The sequence below is a fragment of the Macaca fascicularis genome, chromosome 8, assembly GCF_037993035.2.
Source record: "Macaca fascicularis isolate 582-1 chromosome 8, T2T-MFA8v1.1".
Lineage (NCBI taxonomy): Eukaryota > Metazoa > Chordata > Mammalia > Primates > Cercopithecidae > Macaca > Macaca fascicularis.
Genome location: NC_088382.1, coordinates 140,292,505 through 140,303,626, shown reverse-complemented (window position 1 = coordinate 140,303,626; position 11,122 = coordinate 140,292,505). Strand labels below are relative to the sequence as shown.

General features: G+C 43.0%; 1 long non-coding RNA gene across 3 annotated transcripts in view; it reads left to right on the top strand.

Moving 5' to 3' along the window:
* The first annotated feature begins 2,620 nt into the window (after positions 1–2,620).
* Positions 2,621–11,122, top strand: part of LOC123575269 (uncharacterized) — a 70,469-nt gene continuing 61,967 nt past the window's right edge. For all 3 annotated transcript variants that reach the window (XR_012416953.1, XR_010577490.1, XR_006700519.2), the window contains exon 1: positions 2,621–2,833. This is a non-coding gene — a long non-coding RNA (uncharacterized lncRNA). The remainder of the gene's footprint in view (positions 2,834–11,122) is intronic.

Genomic DNA, 11,122 nt, shown 5'->3' with positions numbered 1-11,122 from the left:
ATATCTTAATTTGCCCAGCAATCTGTACTGTCAACAACTCAAGCAGATCAGGTCATATTTCAATTTTGCTGAGAAGAAAACTGTAAGTCTCCCTCTTCCCCAAAAAAAACTACCATTTATTGCCTGTTTAATAAATGTTATTTATTAAATAACGTATAATAATGTCATTAAATGTACTGCCCTGACAATTCCTGATTGTATGGCATTGTGTGTTTGCAGTGTACTATCACTTTAAATGCATTGTACCAGTTAATAGGAAGTCTAAGAGTTTAGGTGGCTCTCCCAAGGTCAAGGCCACATGGCCAGTAAGGGAAGGGCTGATCTGCACACAGATGTCCTATGCCTTGTGATCTGTGGAGTTTATCTGGACACAGCAACTAAATGGGGCACAAAGCAAATCTGTACATATTAGGATTTAGAAAGAGGGGAATATTAGGGTGGGAACTCTTTAAAAAAGGATTTCAGGATGACACCTTTAAAAGCATAAGCTCCCTTGTAAGTTAAAAATCTTCCCGATTTACAATCACCAATTTTCTCACCCAGCTCTGCAGGAAGACACCAGTTGCAGGAAGTGGGGCCACCTGCATTTGCAGGAACACAGACATCCCAGTCAGTGCCAGGAAGGTGGTGAATGTCCCCAGCCTGTACGGGTTGCCATCGGGTCCCTACTGGCCCCTGCAATTCCTCCTCTGGTATGAGTGACTGTGTTCTTGGTTCTGCTTGCTAAGAGCTTACCTAGGAGAGAACCCAGCACTCAAAGAGACCACAGGGCGTGCTTGGCTCCAAAAGACACCCGCTTTGGGCTGAGGTTGGGGGCTGCATTTTGCATTTGCCCCAATGCCTGGGTGGTCTCCAGGGCTGGTGCCAAAGAGCACACATTGCAGCAATTTAGCAGAGACCACAGAAGTGGGTGAGAGCGGCGGAGGTTGAAGTGGGTTTGGAGACAGGTTCCACAATCCCACCCTGCCGACTCCCTCTTGCCACCCACAGAATAAAAAGGTGCTTCTGGTCCATGCACAGTGTATTGCAAAGGCTGTTTTCCATGCTGGGCAATCAATTGCCAGGTACTACCCTCCCTGAGCCTCTGTTTACTCACATATGAAAATAAGGGTGAGAATGTTCACCATTTAGGCTTAACATGAGGACAAGATGGTGCCTTGTTTAGGTGCTTATAGTGAATTCAGTGGTAGAGAGAGGAAACTTTTGTTATCCACAAGGCTGAGAGGGTGCACAATTCAGTTCAACAACTATTTACGTTAATAGCTGCACCATTCCAGTCCCTTCTCCAGAAGAATACAGAGATGGAAAAGATACAGCCCCAGCTGTCATATCTCTGATATGAGGCCTGGTTTTCATTTTCTTTCAACATGGCATGACAGAGAAGGCAATCAGGATGTAAAAGGAGGCAAGTGCCCTGGTGGGAGGGATGGAGGTTAAAGGGCTGACCCCCAAGAGGCCTCCACTCTAGAGGCCTGGGGCCTGGGTCGGATTAAACTTGACACCACCTTTTAGTAAGAGTACCATGTAATGAGGGCCTGCCATGTGCCAGCCCCATGCTAAGCACATCAAATACATCATCGGATTATCTTCAAAGTGATCTTTGAATGAATGATGATCTCCAACTCTGCAAAAGAAGCATCATTAACCCTCTTTTAGAGGCAGGGAGGCAGCATGTGTACTGGTTAAGGATGTGAGCTTCAGAATTGAGCAGCTGTGTGACTCCTGCAAGTGGTTTAACCTAAGCCTCAGTTTTTTCACCTGTAAAATGAAAACCATGCATAGCTCCCTCCTGGGTTTATTTAGGAAAGTTAAAAGCAATATACATTTAACTGCTTAGCACAGTATCTGGAAAATCCATTGTGGTTACTATGAAATGGGAGCCTCAAGATAATGTATACTGTGTTCAAAATACTGTGGGTGCTTAACAAATATTAGCTTTCTGACTACATTTACTGTGCTACCCCTCCTGCCCACCAGCCCCACCTGAACTCTGCATTCCTAGTGCTTAGCACAGAGTTGCACTCCACTGCACTGACTGGAGACATGAAATGGTATTATAGAGTGAGGATGTCAGGTCACAGCATTTCCTCTAGATCTGTGATCCTACTGTTTTATGCTATAACATCTTTTGAGAATATAAGCATGCCCCTCCCCCTAACTCTCTCTCTCTCATGCACAAACATACGCACACACACATCATTCACATTTAACATCTCAACAATCTGCGAGTTCCAAGAGAGAGGAGATCCATTTTAAGATGTACTCGAGTCCAGTACCCCTTGGCTACAGTGCAATTACTTGCCAATACAGTCCTTAAAAGAGAGCCGGGCCCTGACAGCTACAGTTGATGCTCTCCAGGCCACCCCAGTGGGCCCCACAGCTCTGGCTCCTTCACCTGATGGTGACCCAGTGATTCGGCCCTGCCACCTCTGGCCAGGTTTTGCTGTTTTCCCAGCCAGAGCAGCAACACTCCAGGAATCAAAATGAAAACAGGAAGAACTCTAACCTGAGCAAGAGGTTTTTTTTTTAATGGACCTATGCTTTCATATGGCAGCCACACAAAGGCACAGACAGAAATAGTTACTGCAAACTGTTTCCCTTCGAAGCTTCTCCTTCCAAGGAGACGCTTGTCATCATTGAGACTGCTTGTTTGGGAAGAGCTGACTGTCAGTGCATGGTCGGTTCAGGCAGGGAAGCGGATTCCAGGGGACCAGGGCTGTAGCTATTACCAACAGCTGTCAGAGCTGGAAATGTGGAAACATCTCTGAGCCAACCTCCATCCACTCAGACATGAAATCCGAAGGGGAGAGAACATTCCCTCTCTGGAAAGTGGGTAAGTGTTCATTTTTCTTCTTTTGCCTCTATTTATTTCCCCCTTTCAGAGATAAATTTGCTATCCTGCAGGTCTGGAACTAAGAGATGAATGCTGCTCCCAGACAATGGGATTATTTTCTCTCACAGATTGAAATAGGACCTTGTCTCAATACAGCACACTGAGTTTTGTTTTGTTTTGAGGGGACAGGGGTCACTGTGTTGCCCAGGCTGGAGTGCAGTGGCTATTCACAGGTGCGACCATAATGCACTAGCAGCCTTGAACCCTAGACTCAAGCAATCCTCATGCCTCAGACTCCTCAAGTTGAGTAGTTGGGACTACAAGTATGGGCCACCATGCCAGGCCTACCTTGAGTATAATTCAATTAAATTCAACAAGCATGTGCTGAAGGCCAACAACAGGACAGGCACCTTTGCTAGAGGTTTGGGAAGCAGAGATGTATCGTCATCCTCCCTTAGCCTGAGTTCTTTCTAAGTATCCTTACTAGAATACCTTACACAGGGTCCTGCCCTGTAGAAGGGCCCACTCACTCACTCGTAATCTTCCCACACTCCTTCTCCAGTAATTTGGGTTTTCCTAAAGATTTCATTTACCCAGTTATCTTTTCTTGGGTTCAGACAACCATCTTCAACCCTTCACTTTCCTTTAGCAATAGGTTCAGACAATTCTAACTGCTAAGTGACCCAAAATTCCATCCCTCTCCATTGGGTCCTTATTGCTAACTGCTATGGACTATTCAACTTTTTTGGTTTCTGCCAAGACTCATGCTAGACCTTCCTTATTGGACTCCTTTACCTTCAGTTTCTCTATTTCCAAATTCTCTTCACACTGTATCCAGAACCATCTATCTCTAACATAGTCTGACTATGTCTCAACCCAGGCTTCACACATTTGACTGGTACCCATTTTCTCTAACATGAAATTTTCATTCTAATTCACAGAGTGCACAAAGCCTATCTTCGCTCAGGCTGCTATTGCAAAATACTGTAGACTAAGTGGCTTAAGCAAGAGAAATGTATTTCCCACAGTTCTGGAGGCAGGGAAGTCCAAGATCAAGATTTTGGCCAACTTGGTTTCTGGAGAGGGCACCGTTCCTGGCTTGCAGAAGGCTACCTTCTTGCTGTGACTGCACATGACCTGTCCTCAGTGGTTGTGCATGGGGAGTTACAGTAAGCTCTCTCTTCCCCTTCTTTACATGGCCCTGAAGCTATGGGATTACTATCCCACCCTCATGACCTCATTTATCCTTAATTACCTTCTAAAAGCCCTATCTCCAAACACAACCACACTGGGGATTGGGGCTTCAACGTATGAATTTGGTGGTGGGGACACAACCCAGTCCATAGCAAGGTCCTTCTCAAACTGAGTTCAATTTCTCTCTACTGTTGTCTCCAATTACTCCTCCATCCCACACTCCTGCTGGGCCTTACCACAAGGAACCACTTGAAGGTGTCCCAATACTGTAGCTGACTCATGTCTCTGGCATCTGTTGTTCAGTAACCAGAGTAAGGTGGGCACCACTGTCCTGCCACAACGCCATTTTAAAGTGAATGCCTGGTTACACCTTGATCATATTACCCTAATGTCAGGATCTCTGCTCAAAGTAGCCATGTACTCCCTGCTAAGATGGGAAGTGAAGGCTTATCTATGTCCAGGGATGTTAGAAGGAGGTGCCATGGGAAATCTTGGATTAAGGGCTGAGCTTGTAGAAGAGGGCTGAGCAGAGAGGGCACAGAGGAACATTACTGCACACTGGCAATGGGATGGTCATTATCTATTGGGAGTCCGCACAGGACATAAAGGTGAGGAGCAACTCCACAATTCCCAACCTCCAACACATCCCAACTCTGGGCAAGGTACGGTTTGGCTGTTTCCCCACTCAAATCTCATCTTGAATTGCAGTTCTCGTAATTCCCATGTGTCGTGGGAGGGACCCGCTGGGAGATAATTTAATCATAGGGGCGGTTACTTTCATGCTCTTCTTGTGATAGTCAGTGAGTTTTCACAAGAGCTGATAGTTTTATAAGTTTTTCCCCTTTTGCTGGGCACTTATTGCTGCCGCCTTGTGAAGAAAGATGCATTTGCTTCCCCTTCTGCCATGATTGTAAGTTTCCTGAGGCCTCCCCAGCCCTGCAAAACTGTGAGTCAATTAAACATCTTTCCTTCATAAATTACCCAGTCTTGGGTATGTCTTTATTAGTAGGGTGAAAATTGATTAATACAGGACATCGATGCTGCTTGCTCAGGTGGAGACCTGTGGTTTCTCAATCTTGCATCCTCTGATTCTGCCCTTGTCCTTTTTGTGTGGCAGACTACAGAATGCCCTCGGAAATCTCTTCTCCCACAGTGGCAGTGTTCTAGCTGGGCACATGACTGCCCAAATAAGTCATCATTTCCTAGCCTCCCTTGCAGCTCATTGAAGCCATGTGTTTCATTCCTGGCCCATGATATGTGGCCAGAAGTAATGTGCTCTTAAAAAGAATGCATGTGGATTCTACTGGTCCTTTTCTCCTCTCCTTCTGGCTGGAGATGGTGACAGCTAGAGGGATCACCTTGGACCTGGAGGGAGAAGTTACACTTGAGGATGTAAAGCTGCCCTGCCCTCAGGGCCTCCCACCTCTGCAGTGTTATATGGGAGAGAAAGAAGCATGTCCCCATCTAACTCACTGTATTTGGTAGCCTCTGTTAGATCAGCATAGCCCATATCCTTACTAACAAACCTCACCCCATAGTGTCTTTGTATCTAAGCCCTTGCAACACAAAAATTGCTTCATTTTCTCCTCTCCCCCACCACCCACCAAGTACATTCCCCAGAAATGGCATCTATTATTTTTAAATTGATATACTTATATAATTGGGATGTTCACAAATGTTCTGGCACGTCTCTCTTGGGACCATATTAAAACTTATGTGTTTCCTCCATCTTTAACTCAGGCAGAGACACATGACTTGCTTTGGCCAATGGAACATGAACAGAAGTGGCATGTGTTCATTCTGGGGTGATGCCGTCGTGGCCGGTCCAAGTACTATAGTCTCCCTTCCCTACTGTGGTGATCATGCAGCTCACATTTGAGGTGGAACCTCCACCCACCCGAATCCCAAATAAAAAGACATGAAGCAGTACCCCTAGCCAAGGAGCCAAGGACATGTAGCACAGGCAAGAAATAATTATTTGTTATTAGAAGCCACAAATAAATGGAGGTTGTTTGTTTCTGCAGCATAACCTAACCTAGTCCTGACTGATACTGAGGTCAACCAGACTTGATGAAAACAAAGCCTTAGAGGAAGCATTGTGAAATACACAAGTGAGACACGCATGATGACAATGTAAGATACTGAGGGGTCATTCCAGAGTAATGCCTGTTTTAAGTATTTTCTTCCCCACCGCTGGACCCAAGCTTCCCCCTTTGGCTCTGCCTCTACATGAAAGAACCTGGTTCCATGGCATTTCAAGGTAGAAGAGGAGGAGTTGTGTGGCCCTGCTGGGGGTAGGGAAACAAAAATGAGGGGAAATGTTTACCACTGACATTGTTTAGAATTGCTCACACATGATAATAAAAAACAGAGCAACCTTTAATCCATTTAATTTTCTGAAATTGTCTACAGACAACACACTCATTAGGTGCACTGGTCAGTCACCGTTCATTACCTCACATAAGCACATCACTGGCTTGGCTTTATCTCTGGGTACCCAGGGATGAATTCAGGGATTGCTGGAGAGCTAGAGTCTGGGATGGAGAACAACTCACCACTTAATCCTGAAATATTACCTACTACATGGATGCTGTTTCTTCTACCACTATGGTTTCTATCACTTTCTTTGACTGGTGAAGTCCTTCATGGTTCAAGACCAAGTTCATGTTATCTCCTGTGTAAATCTTTTCTCGATACCCCCAGGCAGATTGAGTTGTTACCACTGCTGTGATTCCAGGACATCCTATGCACACCACTGTTATAAAGCAGCAGTTGTTCATTCACATGCCTTTCTCTTCTACCATGTAATGAGTTCCTCAAGGGCGAGGTGTGTGTCTGCTTTCTTTTTTGTCCCTACAGTAAGCACGACGCCTGTTATAAAGTTGGTGTTCCGTGCATATTCGTGTTGACTTTGCAAGTATTTCTCTATTTCCTACCATGTGTCAGCCTCTGGACAAGGCCCTGTGGATACAAAGACACATAGTCCACTGGGTGTGAAAGGCATATTGTGACCCATCTCTGTCCCTCATTCAGAAACATTACTCTCTTTCTTTCCTGCCTGGAAAGATGAAAGTCATCCTTCCACTTGTAAACTATATCACGCATTAGAATGCAATCTGCTTCATGGCCTAAATTATGTATTTTCCTCCAGGTTGTTAAGGCATCACAGAAGAATGTCTACTAGCCAAAAATCTATTTTGAATGTAGAGGAGGTCATTCCATCTTTGCAATAATTGTTACTTTCCAGCCACTGGGTTCCCTCAAGGCTGAACCCCACCACTGCCCCCCTCCCCCATGCTTCATCAGCATCTGCTTTTGTTTCCAACTTGTGACTGTCACAAGAAATGACCCAGACATCTCAGAGGGCTGATGAGTTTTTATTTTTACTACCAGTCTGTTGCAACATTTGGCAAACAGGGGGAGGAGTTATTATATTATGTGATTTTAATATGATAATAACACTTTGTATCTTGCACAGAATGCTTAGATGTATCAGACAAGCCTTTTGCATACATTTGCCCAACTACTTTTCACAACAACTCCATGATATGATTACTATTATTATCCCCATTTTACACAGAAGTAAACTCTGACGCATGAAGATAAAGCCATTTGCCCAGATAGTAAATGCTAGATTCAGAACCTGTATCAGATTTGTGTGCCTTCAAAGCCAGATAACTGGCATGAGCCAGCTCATACTGGCTTGAGAGCTGATTGTACACATCTGTTTCCAGCTCCACATCCATTGACATCATTCTGGTTACTTGAAATTGACCATGGCAGGAATATTTACACCACAGAAATTGGCTATCACTACAAATCAGGGCTTCTTTTCTTCTGGAGACACAGTTTTTAAACATTTAACAGCACACTGATAGATAGGTGTGGTTTTCTGACTAGGAGGAGGGAAAAATAAGAAAGAGAAGAAAAGACAGGGGAATTTCTGTTTTTCCTGAGGCTTTGATTTTATAGACCCACTTAACAGAGAAACAATCCTAGAATATGAGTCAGCTCAAAAAGAGAGCTTAAAAATAAGTCAAAAATAATCTCTCTAAATTTCATCCATTTTAACACTCTATGACTCCAAAACCTGAAGTTTTTTCATCCACATCAAGAGCCTACTATGTGCCAGGCCCTGTTCTTGGGAGCTTACACCTGGGGGCTGAAATCTTTATGCAGAAGTTTCACTCTCCCAGTTGGAATTGCGGAACTTGCAAGTGAGTCTATGATTGGGACTCCCAGGCAGCGTCTGGGAAAGGAAAACAAGCAGAAGGCGATCTGGGGTTATCTAGTTCTGCAGAACCTCCCTCCCTCACAGGTTTTCTTCTCGGGTAACCCATATACGTGGAGCTCAGGAACATCCGTGAGGTGTGGTATTGCTTCAATCAATGCCAAAATCTGGGTCAGGCCTCACTTTCTGTCGCCAGCCCCACAGACACAGCCTTTACTCCTTTCCTTCTCAGTAAGGACAGACACCCAGACAATTCCCTGGTCAGATTCATTTATTAATTTACCGAGGGCCTGTCTCGTCCAGGGGCCCTGAGATAGGCATTGAGGATACCAAGATGCATCAGGCAGAACCTGGGTTCTAGGAGTTCACAGTCCAGTGGGAGAGAAAGATAAGGAGACAATAACAATAGAATGGGCAGAAAGGATGCCTGCCCTTTGCTCCAGTACTGGGGAGACATTATCCCCATCTTCCAATGCTGTAAGCAGACTTACCCGTTGCTCCAAAAGAAGATGCTTTATCTTCCAAGGCTGTTTGCTATTAAAACAACCTTGAAAAGATAGTCCAGAATAAAAGCCATACGTGCCTCTGCTTGCAAGACGTGCAGAAACGCAAAAGACCCATGGAGACTTGTTTTCCAGCAAGCTGTTAGAAGTTACAGTCTTTGTCATATCACTGTATATTCACTTCACAGCGTTTTAGAAGAAAGGGAGTATGCATCACTTTTTCATTGTTTATGAGATTGGTATTCCGTGTATTAAGTTGCTTGTCTTATAAATTTGTTTCTGGTATTGACTGTATCCTCTACATTTTGTCTGTCAGTTTTTAAATAAACCTGCAGGGTTTATTTCAGCTTCCCTTTTCCTGTTCATTTTGAGAGTGCCTGTTTCAACATTTATTTGCCAAAGCTTTCCAGTGACTAATCCCAGTAAAGACAGCAGTGGCTCAATAGCTTTATAATTGGAATGTTGCTTTGAAAATTACAACAATCTCTTGCTAGGTATTTGGAAGTAAAATTCAAGCTATATAAATATGATTTTTCCTATTAGTAACAGTACATAGTGCACTTTTGTCTTGTGTACATAAAAGGAAATTGGGATGTTTTTCAGAGTAAATGTGTGGTTCTGGCTGCAAATTCAAAAATTCATATCATACTTGTGAGCAGGGGGACATAATGGGAAGACATTAATATTTTTGAAACACGCTAAAATTCCATAATAGCACACATCTGGATTGAAAATTGAGAATTGAAGTGAAAATGTACAATTTTTATGCATTTGGAAAATAATCCTGGATAAGAGCAAGGTTGTTTAGAACAAGAGAATTTGAACTTTGAAGCATTGATAGATGACTGCGATCTCAGATCAGCTCCAACCTCCAATTCAGTTGTCTTTTGTTTTGGCCACAGTTCAGATAAAAATCTTTTGGGTTTTTGCTGTTGTTGTTGTTGTTTTGTTTGTTTGTTTTTGAGGCAGAGTTTCACTCTTGTTGCCCAGGCTGGAGTGCAGTGGCACAATCTTGGCTCACTGCAACCTCCATTTCCTGGGTTCAAGCGATTCTCCTGCCTCAGCCTCCCAAGTAGCTGGGATTACAGGCATGCACCACCACGCCCAGCTGATTTTGTATTTTTAGTAGAGATGGGATTTCACTATGTTGGTCAGGCTAGTCTCAAATTCCTGACCTCAGGTGATCCAACCACCTCAGCTTCCCAAAGTGCTGGGATGACAGGGGTGAGCCACCATGCCTGGCCTCAGAGAAAATCTTGATGTGTATAAAAAATTAGATTGAGAATAGCAATTTTAAAAACCAGTTCTTTCATTTCAGTGTTCTTCTTTCCTTTCTGAAGTTTTAAGCCTTCTATTATAATTTCCTTTCTGTTCAGAGAACTGCCTTTACCCATTCTTTGAAAGAAGATGTGCTGGCAACAAATTCTTAGTTTTCTTTCATCTGAGAATGTCTTTATTTCCCTTTCATTCCTAAAGAATAGTCTCACCCAACAGAATTTGCAATTGACAGTTCTTTTCTTTCAATATTTCAAAAGCGTTGTGCTTCTTCCTTCTGGCCTACCTGGTTCCGGGTGAGACATACTCTGTTCTTCCAGCGGTTTTTCCAATGTAAACAATCTGTCATTTCTCTTGGGCTGTTTCCAAGATCTTTTGTTTTGTTTTAAGTTTTTGGAAGTTTAATCTTTGTTTTTTTCTTGGATTTCTCTGAGTTAATCCTACCTGCGGTACTTTTAGGTTGTTGAATCTGTAGGTTATATATTTCACCCAATTTAAGAAGCTTTCAGCTATTATTTTGTCGAATACTTTTTTTAGTTACACTGTCTCTCCTCTCTAAGACTCTGATGATACAAATTTAACTCTTTTGTTATTGTCCTAACAAGCTCTGTTCACTTTTTTTTAATCTATCGTCTTTTTCTGTTGTTGGGTATATTGATCTGTCTTCAAGTTCAGGCTCTACACTCTGTCATCTGTACTCTACTATTAAGCCCAGCCAATGAGTCTTTTATTTTAGTGACTAAATTTTATTTTGTATCTTTTATTTTAGTGACTATATTTGTATAACTTCTATTTGGCTCTTTTTTTATAACCTCTGTTTTGTTGCAATGTTCTAGTTTTTCATCTGTTTCAAGAAAATTAATAAGTACTTGTTAAAGCCTTTTGGATGACTGCTCTAAAATTCTTTTCAGATAATTCCAATAACTGATTCATCTCAATGTTGGTATATATTAGCTTTCTCATTCAACTTGTGATTTTTCCTGATTTATGCTATGATGAGTGATTTTGTCATTGCATCCTGGACATTTCGGATAGTATATTATGAGACTCCGAATCCCATTTAATCTTTTTTTTTAGTAAGCAGTC